Raw genomic sequence first — 27,659 nt, 5'->3', positions numbered from 1 at the left:
TAGTTCAAGTCCGATATTTTCTTACTTATTTTCTGCCAAAAAATCTGTCCATGTCAAAAGTGGGTTACTAAACTCCCCTATTATTATTGCATTACATTCTTTCTCTCCTTTCAAATCCTTCAATATTTGCTTTATATGTTTAGGTGCTTTGATATTGAATGCATATGTATTTATAATTGTTACATCCTCTTGAATTGACTTCTTTTTATTATATAATGACCTTCATTGTCTCTTTGTATAGTTTTTTATTTACAGTCTATATTGTCTGATATAAGTATACCTACCTTTGCTCTCTTTTGATTTCCATTTGCACAGAATGTTTTTCCATCCTTTCACTTACAATCTGTGTGTTTACTTAAGGGTGAAATAAGCCTTGTGTAGGCAGCAGATAGTTAGGTTTTTTAAAAAAAATCCTTTCTGCTCCTCTCTGTCTTTTGATTGGAGAATTTAATCCATTTACATCCAAAGTTATTACTGATAACTAGAGACTTACTACTGTTATTTGATCAATTGTTTTGTAGATTCTTTGTTTTTTTTTTTTTTTTTTTCCTTTCTTGGAATCTTTCTTTATGGTCTGAAGGTTTTCTGTGGAAGTATAATTTGAATTTTTTAAAAACAGTCTTACTCATTGTTGTCATTCCAGCACCTTGCACAATCCTCGTATACTTCAGGGACTCATTGTTGAATTCAAAGGAAATAGCTTCAAATCATGTTTAAAACTATAGTTACCTTTTGTTTCCCTTTCCCTCAACCAATATTGATTCTTCTTACATAGTTATATTTATAATTATCCTTTCCTGTGAGTCTCACTACCTCAATTTTAGTTCAGACCTTTTTAGCCTCAAATCTTTATCAATGCTAAGCTTCCGAAATACCTCCAGCTTTCCAGGGGCTCTTCACTACTCCTTTCATGAATACTGTCTCCTCAAGGTAATGTCAAGCCACTATGATCACTTTGATGCTAGTACGTATAGGTTAAAACCACATCCCATTGGCATTAAAGTCTCTGCAATCTGATACCCTTCAACATATGCAGCCTGATCTATTTCCTAACTTGCCCAGACTACAGGAAAAAATTATGTTTCAGTGGAAAACTAGAGTATATCTCTCAAGGGGTAATCTGATTCTGAGACTGTGGGAGTTCTGCAGCTTTCAATACCTTGAAGCTATTTTCAGACTCTGTAAATGGTAAATAACTGATAGCTATGCAAAACAATTCTTGTCTCTAGATGTCTAATTCAGATGTTATCTAGAAGTTAGTTCAAATTACAGACTTGAAAAGGTAATTTATGGGTCGGGCATGTTGGCTCATGCCTGTAATCCCAGCACTTTAGGAAGCTGAGGTGGGCAGATCCCTTGAGGCCAGGAGTTCAAGACAGCCTGGCCAACATTGAGAAACCCCGTCTCTACTAAAAATACAAAAGGTGGCACATGCCTGTAATCCCAGCTACTCAGAAGGCTGAGGTGGGAGAATCGCTTGAACCCAGGAGGCAGAGGTTGCAGTGAGCCTAGATTGTGCCACTGCACTCTAGCCTGGGCGACAGAGCGAGACTCTTTCTAAAAGAAAGGAAAGGTTATTTATGAAGCAATATAGTAAGGAACCGTTAAGCAGGGGTGAAAGATGTGGAAAAGTTCAAACAATAAAATATTCCTTAAAACCTAATAAAGAATTGGAAACATTTGGCTAATTAACATTTTCATAGTTAAAGCTCTTAGTCTTCATTAAAGAAGTATTGTAAAAATGCATGGGCAATTTGACAATTCTGTTTTTAACATAGTTAAGCATGAAGCTGGATTTATCGTGGAGCCAAATTTCACATATATGCTTGCATTGCTTCATGCTATGTTTACTGCGGTACACGGATAGTGTGCGGTACACGGATAGTGGGCGGTACATGGATATCGTGTGGTACACGGATAGTGTGCGGTACATGGATGGTGTGCGGTACATGGTCATGTGCCTAAAGTGAATTTCTTGATTGCACAGGATGTACGATGGTGTTGGTGAACTTGGAGATGTGGAATTGAGTATCAGGAATAAAATATTCATTATGCTGGTTTTCTGGGGCCCTAGGTAACACTGTAGGCTCCAGGTTAAATTGAGTATGACCACTTAGGGTTGGTTTCCTGTTTATTTGCTTTTGCTCCTAGTTTTCATTCCTTGGCTGTTTATTTTCCTCTGGTTTTGCTTGTGTATCCACATATGTAAAATCATGCTTTTATGATTTTAGTTTGATTTTTATTTGGTTCTGTGAACAGTTATTTTGTTTCCTATGCACTTCTAGCAGGTCATTATCCGTTCCACTTATCTGGAATTCCTGAACTACTTTTGCCGGGCCTGCAGGAATTAATGGAGCACACTAGCTTTTTATCCTTAAACCAAACGTGGATTTTAGCCTCCCTGGTATTTTAAGTGTGTTGAGTATACTCTCACAAACAGAATTTAAGTAATATTTCTTTCTCTCTGCCTAACGTCTCCAATATTTGTAAAGTATTCCTGAATATTCTTAATTCATGTGTTCGTTTGCATACGTTTAAGCAGGGCCACCAGGGTCGCTCAGGGAGAGAGAACCCAGACACCTGGCATGCAGGCGCAAGGGTAAGAATTTCTTACCAGTCAGTCTTGGGCCTCTTTCTCTCTATGCAAACTGGTTAATCTCCTCTGTGAAGTGGTAAGTTAATTGGTTGAATAATAAGAAGAACTTAAATATTTTGTCAGAAAAGTGAAAAACGTAATATGCCTTTTATTTAGTTCATGTGACTTGAGTAATCTTTGGGAAATAAAGACAGTTTTAAAGATTGTTAGTAAAACAATTGTCTTCAAAATGTAAACATGGTCTAAATTATGTTCAACAATTAGGTTTTATAAATGCTTTAAGGCCATAAGCTGCTTCTTTGGCTTTTGAAAATTGTTTAACTTGCCTGCTTTCCAGCTAGGTAAGGCCTGGGGACATGGGGAGTTGGCCATGCCCCTAGCTGTGCTGGAAATAGTCAAACCTTACCAGAATATAACTTACCAGCTTTTACATTAAAGTTAAAATTGCTAAGAGTCGCCATTGTAGCATACAATTAAGACTACTAGAAACAGTTTTACATGCAAGGTGTGTAAGAACAGTAGAATATGGAGTTTTTCTTGTAAAAGGATATAAAAGGTTTTTGCTGTCTTTCCTAATGCCTGAAAACATCCAGAAAAGAGGTAAGCAGGATTGACATGTTTACATACGTGGGATTGCGAAAATGACGTTTAATCTTCTTTAGGTTATATTTTTGTGAATAATACTAATATAGATCCCCAAATTGTATAAAGCTACTAACGCAAATAAAACAAAATTAATTAAATATAATTAATTAATATTAATTTCATGTTAAACCAGCTAATACTGAAATTGTTTGAAATCGTTTATAATCAATGTTTGATCCCATATTCCTGAGAAAGCAAAGCTTCAGGCCAGCCATGTAAACATTTATAACGGGATTTCATTCAACTGTTATTTTCAAGGCATGTTTTCTGGTTGTATAAAAGCTTTCCCATGCAAGAGAGCTGATGTTATAGCAGTAGATTATTATGCCACAATGTATTTTCATTGCGTAAAGAAACCTTTTTTTTTTTTTTTTTTTTTTTTTTTTTTGAGACACAGTCTCGTTCTGTCGCCCAGGCTGGAGTGTAGTGGTACAATCTTAGCCCACTGCAACCTCCGCCTCCTGGGTTCAAGCAATTCTCCTGCTGCAGCCTTCCAAGTAGCTGGGATTACAGGTGCCCGCCACGATGCCCAGCTATTTTTTTTTGTATTTTTAGTAGAGAGGGGGGTTTCGCCATGTTGGCCAGCCTGGTCTCGAACTCCTGACCTCAGGTGATCCACTTGCCTTGGCCTCCCGAAGTGCTGGGATTACAGGCATGAGCCACTGCACCTGGCCAGAAAACTTTTTATGATTGAATCTTCTGGAAACATCAGAGAAAGACTGTCATTGCCATCCACGCTACAACAAAACTTTGGAACCTTGAACTTTGAGTTCATAATCTCACAACTGAGAAGGGTCCTTACATGCTCTTGGAGTGTGCACTCACTGGAACCCTCAGGGTAAAACTAACCAGGGAACTTTTTCCCAAGAAGAGAATGGCATCCTTGATGTGGAGTCCACTGTTTTGGACTGAGTTCATGCACTAGGCCCCAACAAACCAAACCAAACCAAAATGAAGTCGCTTGTGCTAAGATTTTAAGGAGACACATAGATTCTAGAGCAGACCAGGTTTTGTTTTTCCTCCTACAGATCTCTATAACAAACATTTCTGATAGCATAGGTATCCATCCCCTGAAGTTCCCGTTAAATCTTTTAACCCAATTCATTTCCTCTTGCCTAGAGACCATCACACTTATGATTGTGCAACAAAGGTTCCAGTCAGTTCCAGATGAAGACACCACCACTGGCCGTCAGGAAGCTACCCTGCCTCCACTAGTTGGAGCAGGGCGAGAGTTCCATGATCCCCAGTAGGTGGGGACTACACCTGGAGCCAGCATGAAGCAGTTACAGAAAAAAGACCATCGGTCCTTCTGCGTCCCATAAAGATTTATGGGGATCACATCTCTCAGAGGGGAGAAGAGACAGTAAAATAGGGTGTGGAGGCAGGGAACATAAGGCCGATTCATACTTCAGCTATGACAGGAAATATCCTCTCCACAGAGCATACTCCGAGTAAATGACTTTGTAACTTTACTTCATCCTCTTCATTTACATAGGGCGTACCCCAAGTAGAGGGTATTTAAACTCACAAAAACTCTGTAACAGGGCCTTCGAGCCCCTATGCTTGGGCCCACTCCCACATTGTGGAGTGTGCTTTCATTTTCAATAAATTCCTTCGTCCCTTCCTTGCTTTGTTTGTGTGTTTTGTCTGATTCTTCAAGACGCCAAGAACCTGGACACCCACTACCGTTAACAATTTTAAAGCCGAACCCTCCAGCAGGGACAGTAAAAGATTGGATGCTGTATGCATGATACAAACCCTTCACTCTTCAGGAAGAAGCTGGTAGTTGAGGATTCATTCCTGATTGTAAGGAGCTGTGCTGAAGATGGGATTTGTGGATGAGTACATCTCCACTCTTCCTGCCTGTTTCAACGTGGATATTTTCTCAGTTGTTTGGTGTTCAGGAGTCTTTCTACTAGTTTCTGGCTTTCTCTTGGAGGGAACTGATCCATGTATAGGTGTTTATCTGGTGCATCTGTGGGAGGAGGGATAGCCAGGAGCAACTATTTCTTCATGTTGCTGATGCCACTTTTCAGAATTTTGTTTTGAGCAAATGGCTTGAAGTAGGAGAATACGGTAAATGATTTTTAAGGTCTTAATCTCCTTAAGTTAAGGAGACTGTTTTAGCAAATATGTTTTGGAACAGATATCTGTTTAGAATCGCCAGCACCTAGAGACAGAGACACTAACCAGAAGATGTTCCTGAAATACAGGTGGCAAAGATTTAATCCAGGCAGGTGGTTTTCAAAAATAACAATAAGGGATAAGTCCAAGAATTGGCATAGTTTATACATAACCATAATGTTTATATTTATTTTTCTCCAAATAAGGCATTTCACTGCATAAGATAATATGTAGCTATGCTTTTTGAGTAAGAGGAAATACATATTAAACATTTCTAAAGCATCTGGAAAAATACCCCTTTCCCCCATCTGTTCTAGACAGTTAAACCTACTTTGCACCAGTTGAATTTTCCACAATAGTTTCTTTGGATATTAAAATGACTGAATTCTCCAAGCAGAAAATGAAAATCCTGAAATAGAGACGGAATAACAAGTATTACTTCTGTTCAATCAAATATAACATTTAAGTGCACAATTAAACTACTTCTGTTTATGTGCTTTAACATTTAAATCTTCTTATCCCATGCAATAATTGAAACTACCTGATGGAAAATAACCAATTTGAGACTGAATAAAATGAATCTGGTGGTCACAGGGATGAGCACAGTTAGTCAACTAGTGTTAGTAAAATCCATTTTTATGTCTAATTTTGATTGCAAGTCATTAGGTCAGCACTGAGTTTAAGAATGTGGCCCAAGAGAAAAGCTGAAACATCATGTCCTCTTTCCAACTTCAGCCCCATCTGGTTGAAAATTTCTGCAGTGGTTCCCAGAACAGCTTTTAGATAACACTGAGGCATTTGAAAGGAGCTTTCTAAGGACCAAATAATCTTCAAAAATTTCGAAAGAAAAACCAAATGCTCTTCTAAGCTTTTGCTACTCAAGATGCTTATTGTGGGCCAATAGTATTGACATATCCTGGGACTTGTTAGACTTGCAGAATCTCGGGCCCCACCCAGGCTTACTGAATCAGAATGTTCTTTTTAACAAGATCCCCAGGTGATTTATATTAAAATTTGGACCTATTAAGTCTTGTTTTAAGCTCTTTGAACAGGTTTCGGTAGGGAGTGAGAGAGTTCCATGTTTTAAGAGGTAAGTGCTGATTCTTTGGGAGGAGATTTTCATTGCAGCTATGCAATTGAACAGCTCACTGGGAAAATGCAGAAGAGGAAAGAGCCTCTTTGAGATCACAGCCTCTGGTGGCAACCAGGCTCAGAGGACTAACCCATTCTGTGGTACAGTGGAGTTTCTTAATGCCTTTGGGTCACTTACCAAGTTTAAATGAAACCTGCCTATTTCTGCATCAGGCAGGAGGTATTAATGCTTTCCCCACAGATTTGCAAACCCATGTGTCTGTCGTGATGCATTTATGGATTAACGGCCATCTTCAAGGGGCTAATCCTTCAGCACCTGATCAGACAAGAGAAAATAATTAGATCTACAAATAGCCTGACTTTTTAATTGCACAAAAAACATTTCCCTCCTCCCACAGGAGGACACAGATCATTCCATAATCCAAGACATGGAGAGATGCTAACTGAGATGCGTGACAGGGTCCAAATTCAGTCTTTTTCCAATTTTTCAAAGTGCAATTCTGGCCCAAACCTCTGCACAAGCATAGAACCCTGCCAGTGACATCTTGTGCAGTATGAGGAAATCCTTTCCATTTTAGTCTCTGGCAGTCAGGACCCCTCTATTTTGTTTTGAGATTGATTTTCTAGCTAAAACTTTGTACTTTTTGTTCCCAAAGATCTTCATGGGCAGAACAGACAGAGCTGGATGGGGTGGATGAGGAGAGGGCCAGGTGGACAAATGGCTTCATGCTGAGGATGCAGCATAGGGATGGGTTTGTGGGGAGGGCTCGTTCCTTCATTTCTCTCCTTGGATCTCTTCTATCACAAGGGATATGTCAACCCTTCATGCTCTCATCATTATAATAGTAACTTTCGTGATCTAATTTAGTTAGCTCATCAGTGTTATTCCACTCAGAAATGACTACCTAAAATGATATCTAAATTTCAAATAATAATTGTAATTTAACCATCACTTTAACTGATTGCCCAGCCTGCCATTTTAGGACTTTATTATCATGCTCTGCTTGGATATTTAAAGGGTCTTCACTGAATCAGCCTAAAGCTTCTGAAAATCCCTACGAATGAATTACCACATGGAACCTTCACAGAATTCCTAAGCCCCAGTGTTCCATAATAGAGACAGGCATAGAGGGAAGAATGCTGACTTTGAAGCAAGATGCACCGAAGTCAGCATCTTAGCTCTGTCATCTTGGGTAAGTTACTAACGCCTCACTGAGTCTCAGTTCCTCACTGTATTGGGGGAAATAATACCTATTGCATAGTTTTCTGTGTAGATTAAAAGAGATAGCAAATGTAAGTTGCTTAGCAAGAATACTGGCACCTAGTGGGGAACCAAGAGGTTTAATCCTTATTTTAATCTACCTTTCCTTTCTTGACGAATGGTGTCTGTAGCCTGAGCCTCAGTCAGAAAGTTATGCGGCTAACACTTTATTGAGTGAGTGCAATCCAGGGAATTCAAGGAAGCAGAAGTGAAGGAATCAGGTAAATGAGGTGAAGGAAGAGAAGAAGTACAGGATGGTACATTTCCAAGCTGTCTAGACTTGACCAGAAAACATCCTTGTTGCTCAGTTATGCAGGACATCACCAGGGAGGGCATATGGAAGTGTGCATCTCAGCACAAGTTCTCAGGAGGAGGAGGAGAGAATAATTTATCTGTTGGCTCCTTTCTTTCTCCTGTTGCTTGTTGGCCAAATCCAGCCCCCACTGGCACAATTGGATTGTCAACTCACCTACATTTCTAGGTTATTTTTGCCACAAGAGTGCTGGCATTGAGCCAATGAAAGGGCATGAGCCAGAAATATTTAATGCCTGTCTCTCTGCAACATGCAGCTTTGAAGACCCATCTTGGAAAGTCAGTGGGTTGGGTTACTTAGGAGGCCTCTGGCATCTGCACCTAGCATTGACAGGAAAGCTCAAGGGTGGGAGGCGATGGCCCTGTGGTGTGAGGTCGGAGGTGTGACATGACACACAGCCTGGTCCTTCTTCGAACTTCACGGGACTTCAGGACTAGCTGCTTGCTGCAGTAGGGTCAACTGCTGAGCAGCTGCCCTGAGTGGGCAGGGACGAAACTCAGTGGGCAAAGAGGGACATCTTCTCTCTGTGCCAACGATAATGCCATTGGTGCCAAGAAATCTCCCTGGAGAGTCACCCATAGCACTGAGCAGCAAAATCATAGCCAACCAAATCTGAGAAGTACATGAACTGGGTCTGGTATTGTGAGAGTAGGATATGGACTTTCAATAATTCATGAATGTGGAGGGATGTAAAATCGGCTGTCAACACAGGTTTTTTTTTGGTTTTGTTTTTTGTTTTTTGTTTTTTTTTTTTTTTTTGGTTTTTGAGATGGAGTCTCTCTCTGTGGCCAGGCTGGAGTGCAGTGGTGCCATCTTGGCTCACTGCAACCTCTGACTCCTGGGTTCAAGCAATTCTCCTGCCGCAGCCTCCCAAGTAGCTGGGATACAGGCATGCACCACCACGCCCAGCTAATTTTTGTATTTTTAGTAGAGATGGGGTTTCACCATTGTTGGCCAGGATGGTCTCGATCTCCTGACCTCATGATCCGCCCACCTCAGCCTCCCAAAGTGCTGGGATTACAGGCGTGAGCCACCGCGCCCGGCCTCAACACAGTTTTGACTTGGGTCAAGTTTATTTTTAGTGCCTTTCGGATTAAAGCTCAGGAGAAAGGTTGGGTTTAGCCACCATGATTTGCAGAATTCGCTTGTCTTTTGTCTGACTTTAAAGTCTATTTTCAATCACATCACTGTGCCTACTGCTTCAGTACAAAGATGATGCCAAAGCCATGGGATGGAATATCACCACCCAGAATGAGCAGGGACCAGGACTCCTCGTACCTGAAATGATGGAACAAAACGCTATGGAAGACCTGAAAACTAAGGTCTTAGCAACAAACAGAAAGCCAAGAGAGAGAAATTAAGAAATTAAGAAAGAAGAGATTTTCAGATTAAAGGAAGGGATCCTCAGTGTCAGATGATATAGAGAGGCCAAATAGAATAGGAAGAAACAAAATAACAGAATTTTGTAACTTCCACTCTGACCAGAACAATTTCTGTGGCAAGATGGGGATTAACTAAAAGTATTGCTGAGTATTGAGCAGTGTAGTGAAGTGAGGAAATAGAGCAAATTAAAAATTTTTTTTTTTTACCTAAAATTGGCAAATAGGAAGACAAAAGTTTTGGCACCTTGGTGGGGAGGGGGAAATCAGAGTTGAAGCAAGTTTTTTTTCAAAGCACAATTCACTTATTCAATCTGCTGTGACACCATTGGGTTGTTTCCAGCTTCTTGACAATTAGAAATAATGCTGCTATAAACATTCTTGCAAATGTCTTTGGGTGCATATGTGTTCCTAGTTTGGTTGAGCATCTCTAGCGATAGTCATGGTGCATTTCAATATTCAATCAATAGCTCAGTTTACTGATATGTCAGTTACATCATGCCATTGGTTGATAAACCATCTGTTACCTTACTATTTATGTAAGTTTCTGTTCTGTAAGTTACTGATGGCGGTGTCTTAAAACCCACAGTACATTATTGATAACTACGTCTCCTTTTACTTTTGTTAATTTTTGCTGTCTTAGAAAAACACACAAATTTTGAATTATATATTTAACCATTTACAGATTTAGAGCTTTTTTATATCTTCTTGGTAAGTAGAAATTTTTGTTGCTGTGAAATTTCCTTCTTTATCTCTAGTAATATTTCTTATCTTAAAGTTCTTTATCTGATATTCACTATCTCTTGCTCAGGTTTTGGAAGGAATATCTTTTTCTATCCTTCTACTTTCAATCTTTCTACGTCCTTATATTCAAGACTTGTCTCTTGGAATCAGAATATGGTTTTAAAATCCTATTTTCTCTGATCAAACATTGCCATTTCTAAAGCATTTAGTTCATTTATGTTTATTGTAATTATCTAGAAGCAAGGTATTTTTAAGATAGTGGAAGCATTTATTCTTTTTGTGGGCAGGAGGGAAGGAAAAACTAAAGAGATTGAAAACATAAGTGAGGGAAAAAAAAAATCTCACCTTAAGTAGCTGTCAGCCTGTCTTTCCCTGGAGTCCCCTATCCCCACATTCTTCTATGTCCACTTTGTCACAGCTTCAAGGGGCAGCTTTCCCAGATCCTGCTAATGCTGCTGTTCTGATTAATTTGGAACTTCGGAAGAAGTTTATTTGGAGTGGCAGAAATAATGACGTTTTTATTTATCCTTGTGATTTTTGTCTTAATATGTAATCCAGTTTTATCTAATTTTTTTCACACAAGCTGGTATTCCCTGTACCCACTATACTATAACCTTCCCTTTATTTATAGAGTGGCTAATTTAGTGAGCACTCACTTGTGCTTGTTGCATGGTGGGATGAAAGGGGAAGGGGCGTGGTTGGGAAGGAGGCTGGATATACTGGCTGAGCACTGAACTGTGCAGCCTATAACAATGGAGAGCTTGCAATTCTCTGATGCACAAAAGTTGATGCTGACCTTCTCTTGGCTGAACTGTTTGCCAGCTTTTCCTTAGTCAACTCCCAAATGACAGCATCCTTAGCAGAAAATCCTTGCCACTTGGTGAGACAGATAATCCCAGTGGTTACACTCATGGGCTCTGAAGCCACACTAGTTTTAAAGCTTGGCTCTGTTCCTTATAATCTGTGTGATCTTGAGCAAGCTCTTTACCTTCTTGAGCCTTCATTTCTTCATCTGCAAAGTGGGGATAAAATGACACTACTTTATGGATTTTTATTGAGGAGAAAATGAACATATATGTTGTGATGTTAATTTTACCTGTCAACTTGGCTAGGCCATAGTACACAGTTATTTAATTAAACAGTAATCTAGGTGTTGCTCTGAAGGTATTTTGCAGATGTGGTTAACATCTACAATCAGCTGACTTTAAGTAAAGGGTACTATCTTCTATCATCCGAGTTGGCCTTATTCAATTCAATCAGTTGAAAAGCCTGAAGAGCAGAACTGAGATTTCCAGGGGAAGAAGAAATTCTGCTTCAAATTCTGCTTCAGCCTGCTGGCTGCCTATGGATTTTGGACTTGCCAGCCTCACAATCGCATAGATCAGGTCCTTGAAATAAGACACAATGTGTATTTATATCCTAGTGGTTCTGCTGCTCTGGAGAACCCTGACTAATACACATGCGCAAAGCCTCTGGCACAGTGCCTTGCTGGCCATCAGTCCTCAGGAAGTGTTGGCCTACCGTTATTATTTTACACATATCTGATTAGCATAGAGAATGCTTTCTGGAAGCATGAAGCTGTCAGAGGATAATCCCTACCAAAAGGCAAACTCAACAGTCATTCATTCTTTTCATACCTCCTGCAGTTGTGACCTGCCTCTGTTCTGTTTTGTTTTGTTTTTCCTGTGCAGTGATGGTGCTTATGATGCTCTTCATAATATCACAGGTCTTGCACCACGCCCCACTTGGCAGCTGATTTGCCCCCTGTGCTTCTCTGACGTTTCCTTGAGAAGGCCACTGGCCACCAAGCTGCACTTCAACCTCAACCTCTGCCTCTTCCATCCTCTGCAGCACCTGTGGCACTGTTGCTTGTGCGCCCTTTGTGGTTGTTTTGTGAGTCAACACTGAACCCTAGAATATTCCATAATGGAAGAAAGAGCAACCACAGAGAGTTGAACTTCATCCTGACTGGACAAAGCACCCTAGGAGATGTCAGCTCATCGGCTGAGAGCTTTGGATAGCACTTTATTTACTGCACTCACTCTATATAAGAAAATATTTTTGCAAGTCAAAAAGATTGAATATTGGTAACTTCACATGCTTCACCCTAATAATTGTACTCTTCCTTACTGGAATGGATTTATACAGTCTCTCTCTATATTTTTAATTAAAAGATGTTTCTATGACCAGAGTATGACAGCAAATCAGTGCCATATAGGACTGCACTAAGCAACATACATGTGTTCTTATTGTTGTTATCCTCATTAGACTTTATAGCAAAAGGCAATCCAAGAGCACCATAGAGTGAGCCTTGACCTGAACAGGCCACTGGTCTTGGTCTCTTGGAGATGGAGTGGGCTCAATGAGGAGGTACGGGAAGCTCTCTGATTGTCATTACAGACAGGCAGGCTAGGAGCAAGCTATGCCTTCAGCCCAGAGACCCATCGCAGAGCCATTTGTTTGCTCCCCTGAGTATTAGGTGTTTTGTTAGCAGCTATTCTCTGCCAGTGAGTGATTTTCATTGTTTTGTGAATTTTTAGTACAGATAGTATCAAAGGCTATGTGGCAAGATGCTAAGCATATACTTACGTAGGCTTTTGCGAAGTAGAAAAATATTGAATTTTAGTCGTTAAAAATTTTACACTTCTGTCTTATGCATTACACCGTCTACAGAGGCTGTTGAAGTGCCACATCCTTACTGGATGCTCAGTGAAAACGTAAGCTGCCATTGATGTAGTGGTGACAAGGCCTTGACTTTTAGCTGGACTAACCAGGCTTAAGTCATAGTTCTGCTACTGCATCGTTGTGTAACCTTGGGGAAGTTAACCTCACTGTGACTCAGTTTTCTCACTCAAAATGGGGACAGAAACAATCCCCTATCTAAAAGGATTGTAATGAGATAATATCTGTAAACCATGGTGCTATGTATATAAAAAGCATAGTATGTGCTGACTATTGTTATTAAATGAATGACTCTTAGTACACAGGAGACATTTTAAAGTTCAAATTGTGTTACAAAGAAGCAATACAATACCGAAAGCAAACAATCTACAAGATGCCCAAACTCCAAAAACTATCCTATGCTTTCTCTTGTTTTAGGATGGTATTGGTCACTGTGTGCTATTATGGAGGTCATAGACTAGCTTAGGTCTCAAGAGGACTTTTGTTACACTGTTTCTGTTCTAACCCATTTCTTCTGCCTGGCATTTGATACCTCTTTGACAAATGCCTGAAGTGGCCGATGCAATCATTTCCTTCCTACTGACCTGTGGCTGTGGCATTGATATTGTTTGTTGGGCTCCATCCACAAGATAACTTGACAGGTATATCCAGATCCACCCACTTACCCTGAAATTAGAGACTGTATCTATGCATTTTGTCCACAATGAGTTAAAAATGAATATATTTTGCTTCTTTTGTTCTATTGCTACCTGGCATTTTAGAATCTGACAGTATATAATCATACTAAAGTATTATTCTAAACTTCTTTGAAAGGCATATCTCACAAGAACTCACAGGAAACCTAGACATCTTTACGAGTTCTTTTCAAAAAATGTCTTGGAGGAAGCTTGGAATATTAACAGTGCCTGATTTTTCTCACCGCTCTGAAAACTGCATTCAGATTCACTCCAAAGCTACAGAACTTGCATCAAAGAATTCAGCCCAAGAGGAGAGAAATGGCCTTTCCAGCAAAAGCGATAAAAATAACCTAAATTTCCAGGGTGCCTCTCCACTGAAGAACTCATAAAGGCTTTACAGGATTTGGTGAAAGGATTTTTATCCAGAAGGGTTCCTTTTCTTGGGTAGCATTTGATTGATACAGTTTCTCAAAGTTTAAATATCTTTCTGAAGGTCTTTCTCATCTTTGTTACTGTGTTTTCCGCTGGAACGCATTTCAGTTTAACTTATGGACATCCATTCCTTTAAAGAAAAAAATCAGGGCAAGAGCTGAGTCACTTTTCTTAGTCCTCTCATCATTGAGTTTCTCTGGATAGCATTTTCTTCCCAAGTCCTCTTTTCTTGTTCAGCCACTTCTAACTTCGTCTTTCCATTGCATTTTAATCATTCCCAGCCAGGGCCAATGAGCTGACAGTGCCTCACTCCAGGGCCCAGGGCCCCAGTTAACAGCCTTATGTTTTAATAGAATGCCCTATTCCATTAACTAGTGTTCAGAACCTTTGGCCATGGCTCTACCAGAAAGTTCAATCTTTTGTTTCCTCCCATTGTGCGATGGTCAGTCTTACTACCTGTAACTTCTGGCCTGTCATTGTCCACACATATGCAGCTGTCCCTTAAACAACACAGGTTTGAGCTGTGCAGGTCCACTCACACCCGTGTTTTCTTCCTCCTTTGTCACCCCTGAGACAGCAAGACCAACCCCTCCTCCTCCTCCTCTTCCACCTACTCAATGTGATGATCCCCTTGCACTTAAAGAAGAGTAGATATATTTTCTCTTCCTTATGATTTTCTTAGTAACATTTTCTTTTCTCTAGCTACTTTATTATAAGAACACAGTATATAATACACAGAACATATAAAATATGTGTTATCTGTTGATATTATTGGCAAGGCTGACAGGAAACATCAGGTTATTAATGGTTAAGTTTTTGGAGAATCAAGTTATACATGGATCTTGCACTGCACCTGGGGTCAGTGCTCCTAACGCCTGCATTGTTCAATGGTCAACTGTATTTGTTTGTGATGTTATGGGAATCAACTTACATTCCTATACCTCTGAGTTCTCAACTTCTTAATGCTTTTCAGCCTTTCTTTAATTTCATACACATTATCCAAATTCTCCAACTCTGTTTTATTTTAAATCAATTATTTTATTATAAAATCAAGTATTTCTATTTTCAGACTCTTTTTTTCTATTATTATTAGTATTGAGACATGGTCTTGCTCTGTCATACAAGCTGGAGTGTAGTGATTCTATCATACCTCACTGCAGCCTCAAACTCCTACACTCAGGCAGTCCTCCTGCCTCAGCCTCCCAAGTAGATAGAACTTGGTGGGCACCCCCATGTCTTTTTTTTTTTTTTTTTGAGACTGAGTCTCTCTCTGTTGCCAGGCTGGAGTGCAGTGGTTCAATCTTGGCTCACCGCAACCTCCGCCTCCTGGGTTCAAGCGATTTTCCTGCCTTAGCCTCCCAAGTAGCTGGGACTACAGGTGCATGCTACCATGCCCGGTTAATTTTTGTATTCTTAGTAGAGATTGGGTTTTACCATGTTGACCAGGATGGTCTCTATCTCTTGACCTCATGATCTGCCCACCTCAGCCTCCCAAAGTGCTGGGATTACAGGCATGAGCCACCTCGCCCGGCCCCATGTCTAATATTTAAAAACATTTTTGCAGGGATGGGGTTTTGCTATGTTGCCCAGGCTGGTCTTGAACTCCTGGCCTCAAGTGATCCTCCCACTTTGGTCTCCCAAAGCACTGGGGTTATAGGTATGAGCCACCACATCTGGCCTATATCCTTCTATTATAAGAGCTGTATATGTTCATTATAAAACAACTTAGAAAAAACTTTCTGTATGTAATCCTACCTCAAAGAGATTAACAATGCCCCCGCCCCCCGCTTTTTTTACAGTTTCGTTATTGACCCTCAAAAATCAAAATTAGAGTCATTCCTTATGAGAATGATTTTTTAAAAAATCAGAACTGAAAGAACCAGTACACTTGGCATGATGTGCCAAGTATTTATAAATTTTGTATCGATTTTGTAAAAAGCTTATATTATTTTGTGACTGTTTCCTCAGGTCTTATATCCTCCAGCGACTCTGTGAGTTTATTGTTTGAAAGCATGTGAGGGTTTAGGTAATCCCAAATGCTCATGAAACTCTAGGCCCTGAATGATGGATTGTGTTGCTTGTGACTTCAAAGAAAGGAAAATAATAACAGACCAGGGTCCCTGGAAAGTGAAGGGACAGTTATAAATGTAACAAACCTTCAGATATGTGTATCAGTCATGGTTCTCCAGAATAGAGTCAATAGGAGATATGTGTATCAGTCATGGTTCTCCAGAATAGAGTCAATAGGAGATATGTGTATCAGTCATGGTTCTCCAGAATAGAGTCAATAGGAGATATGTGTATCAGTCATGGTTCTCCAGAATAGAGTCAATAGGAGATATGTGTATCAGTCATGGTTCTCCAGAATAGAGTCAATAGGAGATATGTGTATCAGTCATGGTTCTCCAGAATAGAGTCAATAGGAGATATGTGTATCAGTCATGGTTCTCCAGAATAGAGTCAATAGGAGATATGTGTATCAGTCATGGTTCTCCAGAATAGAGTCAATAGGAGATATGTGTATCAGTCATGGTTCTCCAGAATAGAGTCAATAGGAGATATGTGTGTGTGTGTGTATATATATATTTAGAGAGAGAGAGGCTTATTTTCAGAAATTGGCTCACATGATTGTGGGGGCTGGCAAGTCTGAAATCTGTCAGGCAGCCTGGCAGGGTGGAAATTCAGGCAGGACTTGCTGTTGCAGTCTTGGGTCTGAAATCTACAGGGCAAGGCGGCAAGCTGGAAACTCAGGCAGGGTTTCCACATTGCAGTCTTGAGGTGAGGGAGGTGGAGTTCTGTACCCCAAAAGTAACTCAGCAACCTCTTAAATAATTGCTTTCATTTATAGTCTGCAACCAGGCAATTCAATACCAAAGGCTCAGGAGATGCCTGACAGTAAATGGCTGAAGAACAATCCAGAACTCAAAGAAATACTTGAAGTCAAATGCTCCTTCCTGGTTCTATTACTGCATATGTGTTGACTTAAATAACTTCTGTTTCTTAATGATTCTCATTTTCAAAGGCCAAACCTCCACATTAAAACCAACCAACACAAATCATTATGAAACTGTTAGGGGATAGGCTGATTCCTGTGCTGAAACTCGTCAACAGCATACAAAGATGAAATGCTTCCCCAGTGATTTTACAGACCTGCAGCCAACGTTTTAGGCTTCAGGAATTCTGCAGCCAGGTCAGTGTCTTCTGTAAGCAGTGTCTGCTATAATTAGAGTTTGGATCAACTCAGAACCTTTGTATATACTTATTGATTTGTATAATAGCACAGAAAGAAACTTCAGAATAATCCGTCTTATCAAAGTCATGGAAAAATCCTGTGTAAGTGTGAGTAAATTGAGTCCAGGGCTTCCTTACTCAGGTGCTGGTGCAGAGAAGACAAACCTGGTATCATTCAAGGATGCAATCTGCCTGGGTAGGTAAGAAAAAAAAAGGAAGATGGATAAGGGAGTTTAGGGTTTAGGCAAGAGTGGGATGGAGGTGCTGCACCATGAAATCTAAATTGCAGAGGAATGGAGGGAAGTGAACAGAGGCAGGGCTGTGGATAGGGCTAAGATAGAGTATGGGTGAGTTGGGGGCCTTGCTGACAGTTCCAGGTCAAAGCCTGGGACCATGTGCCAGGCAGCAGATGCTCCACAGAGGCAGGGGCCTTCACCACAAGGTGGGGGAATAAAGGTCTAGAAGAGATCTGGAAGGTGGACAGGACAATAACCCTCACCTCCTGACCTGGGGAATAACAATGATAATTATAATGATGGAATATTAATAGCTCCCAATTCTGGAGGCCTTATAAGAAGAGAGAATTTGGAGCCAGGTACACACAGTAGGAAGACCGTGAGAAGACACAGGCAGATGACCATCTACAAGCCAAGGAAAGGTCTCAGAAAGAAGCAATCTTGCCAACACATTGATCTTGGATTTTAGCCACCAGAATTGTGAGAGGACAAATTTCTGTTGTTTTAACCACCCAGTCTGTGGTACTTTGTTATGTTTATTAAAGGTACAGAATTGGGATCTCTACCTGTTTTCGTTTTATATCATCTGTAGGGAGGGATGTCTTTGCTAAGCAAGCAACTTTGATTACAGTATCCCTCCTTTTATATTCTTACAAATTTTCTCAATTTTATATATATATTTCTCTCCCACCTAATTGATCTGATTATTAGTAGGAGGTGTTAGGATGAATTAAAAGGTACATTGGCTCTGGTACTAAAGGAATAGAAAAACAAAAAGAGATTCTAAATATTCTCATAGAATGTAGAAGTAGGGTGAGATTCTTAGAGTTTTACTCTCGACTGCATGATTTTCATCATGTTTCAGAAATCTGAATGCTAAGGAGGTTATGAGAAAACTATGCATATAGGAAAATAGCAACAACCAAAAGATTTAAGGAAGGTAAGGAGTACATATGAGGGCTTATGTACATTCTTTTACCTGTAATTAACTATACAGATTAAACTGCACACACGTTTAATGGCGTTTTCTTTTATTTTTTCCAGACATTCATTTACTCCTTAAACAGTTTGCCTTCATTTGCACAGAGCAAGGTAAGGTCAAGCACTAGACCATTGTTAGGTACTATTTTAACACATATGCACATAATTCCTTCTCTCTATGGCCATGTGTTCAGAACGGCTAACTGGATACACAGGAAGGAAGGATTTCAGCATTCCCAGTTTGGGTGACATTTTCTTATGATCTCATGATGAGCTTGAAGCCAGACATAGTAAGTTGGCCTGTCCTCAAGCCACAAGAACTTGAAAGAACCAGATCTGTCAGACACATCAAACCCACCTTGGTTGGTGTGAACCACTCAGCTGTCAGCACATGTCCTGTTTGGTTTCTTCTTGTGAATCCCCAAACTCCAGGATGTGCACGTGGTATTTTTTTCTATAAGGTCTATTCCAAAACCAGCTAGTTAACATGCTAAAGCAAACCCATCTGAGTTGGGCTTCCTTTGGGTTATGCTTTCTTTTTGTCCTTGCAGCCCAGCCTCCTGCCTCTTCCTCACTCCAATATCATCCTTCCAATGCTTGGTCCCACTCGCCCTCATAATCCTCCCTTCTGAACCAGTACACCTGACACCCCTGTACTCCCCACTGTTTACAAACTCCCCTATAACCTCAGACGCCTCTTTGAACCTCCTCCTGGTCTCTCCAATGTGACTGTCACCAGCTCTCCCCCGAGACATCCTAAAGCCCTCATGTTACCTTAATTATGTCTCTGAAGATTGTATCTCCAAATGAAGTTACATTCTGAGGTACTGGGGATTAGGACTTAAACATGCAACTTCTGGGAGGACATGTACTTCAGCCTATTATGGTGCCCTTCCAAAGGCTTCTGAATTTTAAGTCAGTGGAGATTTTTTGAAATCAATTGAGCTTTAATCAGTAAGGTCTCCTGGCTCTTACAGACAACTTCACAACACATTTTATGGAAACGGACACACAGATAGGAAGGGAAGGTCTCTTTAGCAACCTCATTCTTCTTCTGAGAATGTTGAATGCATCATCGACCTAGAGAAAGCCATTAGTAGGTTCCTTACTGAGATGCCTAGTCCCTGTAGAACAAGCACCTTCTCAGGCAAATTCTCAGAGCATTCTCAAATTGCCCAAAGTGCTACCACTTGACAAAGGTCAAGGAAATAACAGCAAATCATGAATAAATGAATCCATCACTGGGTACCACCTCTTGGGTCACTCCTGAGCTACTTCTCAAAAGAGTTTTCTTACCTGAGGTTTCAATTTCTGTTACTATGATAGATTTTAACCATAAAAAGAATCTATTTGTAATTAATGGTCTACCAGCCTGGGCCTTGGAGTTGTTCCTGACCTTTGTTTCCAGTCAAATAGTGGAGGGGAGCCACATTAAGGAGACCTCACCATCGAAGACAGGTAGCATCATGGGGATGGAAATAGGCATAACCAATATTTAATCACCACAGTTTAACACAAAGGATGAACAAAAGTGCCTGACAGGAATGGAGGGTGGGAGGGTTGTAGGAGAGAGCATGAGGCGAACTCTGAGAGATGGCCCAGGGTGATGTATTTACTGATGGTAAAGGTGAAATTACTACCCTGATTCCAGGAAATGAGTCAAGGTTTGGAAGAAGAGGTGGGAGTTTTATGATGTCTTGCAGCAGAGGGAAAGAGCTTAGTGAATGGTGATGGGGGACATGAGAAGTGTTCCAGACAAGTGTTCATGAAGTGAGTCTGTCAGCAACAGGCCACTCCATCCAGCACAAGCTGGCCTGGTGGAAAAGTTATAACTTAAACATTGCTCAACACTTGGTGTGCCAGAACATATTGTACTTCTTGTTTGAGAAGATCAGTTTCTCTTACCCCCTTCTTGGCATTTCAGGAAGCCACATGGATTTCTCCCCAGCACCCCACTCCTTTCCAGAATCCCATTTTCTCACTCTTCAGCCACATTGGACCATTGCGCAAATCTACACACGTTTTCAGTGCTTTCCGTGCACGTGCTCTTGCGGGTGTTATTTCTCTCTGGAAAGTTCCTATGCTTTGATCCTTTCTAAGACTTATTAAATGTCAACTCCTTTACAAGGATTCTCCTGATCCTTTTACTTTGAATGTTTTTTGTTCCTCCTCTGGACACCTATAGCATTTTAAACTTATGATGAAGTTCAATCTGTTTCATTATATATTAGGATTAACTTTCTCTAATCTGTCCCCATTTCCAATAGACTATCTAACTTCATGAAGATACGGATTTTTATTTTCACTTTCTTTATATCCTCACCTGTACCAAACACAACCCTTGCACATAGAATGTGCATCATAAATACCAGTTGGGTGAAGCGGAATCAATATTTGCTGAATGATGTTGAATGGATGCGTGAACATGGCTCCCTTCCTGTGGGTACTTCCTTACTGAAAGTGAGATCAGAGTTCCACACAGCATGGCACTCTGGGGGCTGGACTACAAATGCAGGAGGGGTGGATTGGTGCTAAAGTGTCAGGGTATGGTGTTAAGGGCACTCACAAACTACAATCCCAGGGTGAAGTCAGAGTTGAGAACGAAACAGATAGTCCAAAGGAAATGTCAACTGAAGAGGCAGCAATCAACAGTTCAACAAGGCACAGTAAGCCAGCTGGGTTGAGGAATGGCTGGGAGGTGTGGTTGACGGGTCTCCTCAGAGAGGCCAGGGTTAAAAGATTGGAACCTAGTTGGTGAAGAACTATTAAGTGGAGTAAGCTCTTTAAGATACTTTGCTCCTTTACTGTTTCATTTAGAGATGTTTCAAACCATTGTTTGCCATTGTCTTAGTTCAGATATCATCAACATAGCTTGATAGAAATTCTTACCAGTTAGTCTGGTAGGTCATTTTAACCACCTCGTTGGAGTTCATTTTTGTTCACCTTTCCTTTAACAGGAAGCCTTCAAAGTATTCAGCCAGTGCCGCGTTGTTATCTGTTACCTGCTACAACCTTGAAAATGAGGTGAGGTGAGTGGATTTCTCTAACTCTGGTCCAACCGAGTGGCTGGGACAAGCCACTGATGACTCGTCACCTCAGTGACAGCCAGCAGAACGTAGCCAGCCCCCTAGAATCTGATGACCAAGTTGTGTCTCTTTGAACTTTGATTTTCTTCTGGGTTCTTGATCTATTGGTAATGGTGAGACGTGGTGAAAAGAGTTCTAAAATTAGTCCAAGTCCCACTTTTTTCACTGAAAAACTTTGTGGCTTAAGGGTAGATACTTTGCTTTTATTTTTTATTTTATTTTATTTTTATCTTTATTATTGTGTTTTGAGATGGAGTCTTCACTCTGTCGCCCAGGCTGGAGTGCAGTCATGCGACCTCGGCTCACTGCAACCTCTGCCTCCTGGGTTCAAGCGATTTCTCCTGTCTCAGCCTCCTTAATAGTTCAGATTACAGGCGTCTGCTATCACACCTGGCTAATTTTTGTATTTTTAGTAGAGATGGGGTTTTGCCATGTTGGCCAGGCTGGTCTTGAACTCCTGACCTCAGGTGATCCACCCGGCTCAGCCTCCCAGTGTTGGGATTATAGGCGTTAAGTCACCTCGCCCGGCCACCTTGCTTTTACAATGGGATAATAATCACAAGTAGCCCTATTTGTAAAATCTTGAAGGTCGTGGCCTGGACACAATAGATTCTTGAGACTGTTTTCTTCAGTTAGTTTAGTTATTGTGTTTATTAATGGTAAATAAATACTATTCCTTGAGCACTTGTGTGCAAGGGGCTCAACAGGACAGTCCCTCTAATTACCTACCCTCTATGCTTTGGCCTGCTTGTCCTGTGGACCAATTTGCCTTGAGGAATCCACAGTTCTAGAAAGCCTCTGCAGTCTAGAAAAAATATTGAAAGTGAAATCATTGATATCTGTCTCATTACTTTATATATATTTCTGTAAAATGAAGATGATTGGAAAAAAAAAAAAAAAAAACTACCTGACAAAGCCGTGCCAAAGATGAAATGTGACTTGGAAGGGATTTGTGGACTGTGAAAGCCTTGAGAAAAGTAAATGATCATTACTGCCATTTGTTCTCATTTGTTCTGCAGACGCCCGAGTGCCTCTTCCTGCCACCCTGGTCTGAGCAACACCAGCAAAGGAGCCGGGAAGGGCTAGTGGCTTCTCACGCCGTGCCTGCCCTCTAGTGGCTGTGATCTACAGCCGCTTTACCGAATGGGTGGCTCAGAGAGGAACGGAGGAAGTTCATGGAGAAGTGTTCAGCGGGGCCATCAACGTTGTCCTCAGCCTTCTCCTCTGTGGGAGACAGTGCCTACACTCCTTTACCTGTCTACAGTGCCTGATGTAGTGGAGGGACAAGGCTTTGGAGGTCAACAGGGCTGACCTTGTCATTTACCACTGACCTGAGTCAATTTACCTAATATCCTCTGTGCAAAATGGGAGAAATTGAAAGTGGTTGTGAAGATTAAATAAGCTAATTTATGTAAAATAGTCCTCCCAGTATGTGGCACATTTTAAGCATTTTTAAAAAGGCTTTTCATTCCCTTCAAACTTTATTTATATTTTGGGGTTCGTATTGGCAGGCTACTTGGGGCTGGGAGTATATATTTAATCCTTATTTAGATCATCTTAGATGTGCTTCCAAGAAGCAGAATGTTCCCTCTCTAACCCTTTCAAAGGGAAAACAGCTGCCCTGGGACTGATAAGTTCTACAATTACAGGGTTTGATAAATCTGCTCATCTAACTCTGTTCTCATTTTTCTTTTCTGATATCTGGGTCTACTTGCTGCTTTAACTGGGCATTGCATCCTGCCCAGCGGGGTTTTTGAGTGGAGCATCTCTCTCACGAGCCTCTGAGGTCAAGAACTGTCTTATCATCTAGCAAATTTCCCAGGTCTGGTCTTCAGGAGCTGAGCGTGAGCAGCGTTCACGGGGCAGCCATTCCCTCCACTTTCCCTCTGCCCTGCATCCAACACCAAAGGGCTGAGGCAAATCAGGTCACTCTCTGTGCTTTGCTGGGAAGGGACATCTTCAAGGCAGGAGACATCATTTGCTATTTCCAAGGTGGATATTTTCGTATTCTCAGAAATTTTCAGACATTTGAAGAGATGGGTCTTTAAATCACAGAGAAGTAACACATTGAATGACTTCAGGCCAGTTACTCAACCTCCCGGAGTGTGCTGGGACTGACTTACAAGAGTCAGTTGTGCCTCTCTCTTGTCAACTGCACATGGGAGAAAAGATCTGAAGGAGATAAGGGGATGAGCTGCTCAGCTATCGGAGAAGACTGCTCCAGGCAGGAGAATGAACAAGTGCCTGGCATGTGGGGGAAACATCAAGGGGCCTGGTGTGACAGGAGAAGAGGGAGCAGGGGAATATTTATGGTTGAAGAGGGAACGAGGCCTTGTAAAGATGCTGCCTTTTTCTCAGAGTGAGATGAGCAGCAGGGTCTGAGTGGAAGAGTGAGTGGAAGGTTTAACAAGATCATCCAAATATTGGCCCCCCACTCTCTTCTGGTTTGTAGAGTTTCTGCCGAGAGATCTGCTGTTAGTCTGATGGGCTTCCCTTTGTGGGTAACACGACCTTTCTCTCTGGCTGCCCTTAACATTTTTTCCTTCATTTCAACTTTGGTGAATCTGACAATTATGTGTCTTGGAGTTGCTCTTCTCGAGGAGTATCTTTGTGGCGTTCTCTGTACTTCCTGAATTTGAATGTTGGCCTGCCTTGCTAGGTTGGGGAAGTTCTCCTGGATAATATCCTGCAGAGTGTTTTCCAACTTGGTTCCATTCTCCCCGTCACTTTCAGGCACACCAATCAGACATAGATTTGTTCTTTTCACATAATCCCATATTTCTTGAAGGCTTTGTTCATTTCTTTTTACTCTTTTTTCTCTAAACTTCTCTTCTCGCTTCATTTCATTCATTTGATCTTCAATCACTGATACTCTTTCTTCCAGTTGATCGAGTCGGTTACTGAAGCTTGTGCATTTGTCAAGTAGTTCTCATGTCATGGTTTTCATCTCTATCAGTTCGTTTATGGACTTCTCTGCACTGGTTACTCTAGTTATCCATTCTTCCATTCTTTTTTCAAAGTTTTTAGTTTCTTTGCACTGGGTACGTAGTTCCTCCTTTAGCTCTGAGAAGTTTGATCGACTAAAGCCTTCTTCTCTCAACTCGTCAAAGTCATTTTCTGTCCAGCTTTGTTCCGTTGCTGGCGATGAGCTGTGTTCCTTTGCGGGGGGAGATGTGCTCTGACTTTTTGAATTCCCAGCTTTTCTGCACTGCTTTTTCCCCATCTTCATGGTTTTATCTGCCTTTGGTCTTTGATGATGGTGACGTACTGATGGGGTTTTGGTGTGGGTGTCCTTTCTGTTTGTTAGTTTTCCTTCTAACAGTCAGGACCCTCAGCTGTAGGTCTGTTGGAGTTTGCTTGAGGTCCACTCCAGACCCTGTTTGCCTGGGTATCAGCAGCAGAGGCTGCAGAAGATAGAATATTGCTGAACAGTGAGTGTTGCTGTCTGATTCTTGCTCTGGAAGCTTCGTCTCAGGGGTGTACCTAGCAGTGTGAGGTGTGAGGTGTCAGTCTGCACCTAGTGGGGGATGTCTCCCAGTTAGGCTACTCAGGGGTCAGGGCCCCACTTGAGCAGGCAGTCTGTCTGTTCTCAGATCTCAACCTCCATGCTGGGAGAACCACTGCTCTCTTCAAAGCTATCAGACAGGGACATTTACATCTGCAGAGGTTTCTGCTGCTTTTTGTTTAGCTATGCCCTGTCCCCAGAAGTGGAATCTACAGAAGCAGGCAGGCAGGCCTCCTTGAGCTGCGGTGGGCTCCAACCCAGTTTGAGCTTCCCGGTGGCTTTGTTTACCTACTTAAGCCTCAGCAATGGTGAAATTCAACAGCTTTTCATGCTAAAAACTCTCAATAAATTTGGTATTGATGGAATGTATCTCAAAATAATAAGTTATTTATGACAGACTCACAGCCAATATCATACTGAATGGGCAAAACTGGAAGCATTCCCTTTGAAAACTGGCACAAGACAGGGATGCCCTCTCTCACCACTCCTATTCAACATAGTGTTGGAAGTTCTGGCTAGGGCAATCAGGCAAGAGAAAGAAATAAAGGGTATTCAATTAGGAAAAGAAGAAGTCAGATTGTCCCTGTTTGCAGATGACATGATTGCATGCTTAGAAAACCCCATCATCTCAGCCCAAAATCTCCTTAAGCTGATAAGCAACTTCAGCAAAGTCTCAGGATACAAAATCAATGTGCAAAAATCACAAGCATTCTTATACATCAATAGCAGACAGAGAGCCAAATCATGAGTGAACTCCCATTCACAATTGCTTCAAAGAGAAAAAAATACCTAAGAATCCAACTTACAAGGGATGTGAAGGATCTCCTCAAGGAGAACTACAAACCACTGCTCAGTGAAATAAAAGAGGACACAAACAAATGGAAGAACATACCATGCTCATGGATAGGAAGAATCAATATCATGAAAGTGGCCATACTGCCCAAGGTAAGTTAGATTCAATGCCATCCCCATTAAACTACCAATAACTTTCTTCACAGAATTGGAAAAAACTGCTTTAAAGTTCATATGGAACCGAAAAAGAGCCCACATTGCCAAGACAATCCTAAGCCAAAAGAACAAAGCTGGAGGCATCATGCTACCTGACTTCAAACTATACTACAAGGCTACAGTAACCAAAACAGCATGGTACTGGTACCAAAACAGAGATGTAGACCAATGGAACAGAACAGAGCCCTCAGAAATAATACCACACATCTACAGCCATCTGATCTTTGACAAACCTGACAAAAACAAGAAATGGGGAAAGGATTCCCTATTTAATAAATGGTGCTGGGAAAATTGGCTAGCCATAAGTAGAAAGCTGAAACTGGATCCTTTCCTTACTCCTTATACAAAAATTAATTCAAGATGGATTAGAGACTTAAATGTTAGACCTAAAACCATAATAACCCTGAAAAAAACACCTAGGTAATATCATTCAGGACATAGGCATGGGCAAGGACTTCATGTCTAAAACACCAAAAGCAACGGCAACAAAAGCCAAAATTGACAAATAGGATCTAATTAAACTAAAGAGCTTCTGCACAGCAAAAGAAACTACCATCAGAGCGAACAGGCAACCAACAGAATGGGAGAAAATTTTTGCAATCTACTCATCTGACAAAGGGCTAATATCGAGAACGTAGAAAGAACTCAGACAAATTTACAAGAAAAAAACAAACAACCCCATCAAAAAGTGAGCAAAGGATATGAACAGACACTTCTCAAAAGAAGACATTTATACAGCCAACAGACACATGAAAAAATGCGCATCATCACTCACCATCAGAGAAATGCAAATGAAAACCACAATAAGATACCATCTCACACCAGTTAGAATGGCGATCATTAAAAAGTCAGGAAACAACAGGTGCTGGAGAGGATATGGAGAAATAGGAACACTTGTACACTGTTGGTGGGACTGTAAACTAGTTCAACCATTGTGGAAAACAATGTGGCGATTCCTCAAGGATCTAGAACTAGAAATACCATTTGACCCAGCAATCCCATTACTGGGTATATACCCAAAGGATTATAAATCATACTGCTATAAAGACACATGCACACGTATGTTTATTGCGGCACTATTCACAATAGCAAAGACTTGGAATCAACCCAAATGTCCATCAGTGACAGACTGGATTAAGAAAATATGGCACATATACACCATGGAATACTATGCAGCCATAAAAACGGATGAGTTCGTGTCCTTTGTAGGGACATGGATGCAGCTGGAAACCATCATTCTCAGCAAACTATCGCAAGAACAGAAAACCAAACACTGCATGTTCTCACTCATAGGTGGGAACTGAACAATGAGATCACTTGGACACAGGAAGGGGAACATCACACACCAGGGCCTATTGTGGAGAGGGGAGAGGGGGGAGGGATAGCATTAGGAGATATACCTAATGGAAATGATGAGTTAATGGGTGCAGCACACCAACATGGCACATGTATACATATGTAAGAAACCTGCACGTTTTGCACGTGTACCCTAGAACTTAAAGTATAATAAAAACAAAAACAAAAACAAAAACAAGATCATCTGGTTTCTCTGTTAAGATGAGGCTGTAAGGAGCAGGTGTAGACACAGGGAGAAGAGGTAGGAATTCTTGCAGCTCTCCAAGCAGACGCCCATGGCATGGGCAGGTTCAGCAGTGGCGAGGGGATGA

The 27,659-nt window shown here is 41.1% G+C and overlaps 1 long non-coding RNA gene across 1 annotated transcript in view; it reads right to left on the bottom strand.

The window, feature by feature from the left end:
• Positions 1-5,654: 5,654 nt before the first annotated feature.
• Positions 5,655-27,659, bottom strand: part of LOC115894577 — a 183,621-nt gene continuing 161,616 nt past the window's right edge. Inside the window, exons 2-3 of the long non-coding RNA XR_004054707.1 lie at positions 6,636-6,773; positions 5,655-5,774 (exon numbers count right to left, since the gene is read on the bottom strand). This is a non-coding gene — a long non-coding RNA (uncharacterized LOC115894577). The remainder of the gene's footprint in view (positions 5,775-6,635; positions 6,774-27,659) is intronic.

The sequence above is a fragment of the Rhinopithecus roxellana genome, chromosome 18 (genome assembly GCF_007565055.1).
Source record: "Rhinopithecus roxellana isolate Shanxi Qingling chromosome 18, ASM756505v1, whole genome shotgun sequence".
Lineage (NCBI taxonomy): Eukaryota > Metazoa > Chordata > Mammalia > Primates > Cercopithecidae > Rhinopithecus > Rhinopithecus roxellana.
Note: the sequence above shows the minus strand (reverse complement) of the source record. Positions and strands in the feature narration are given on the sequence as shown.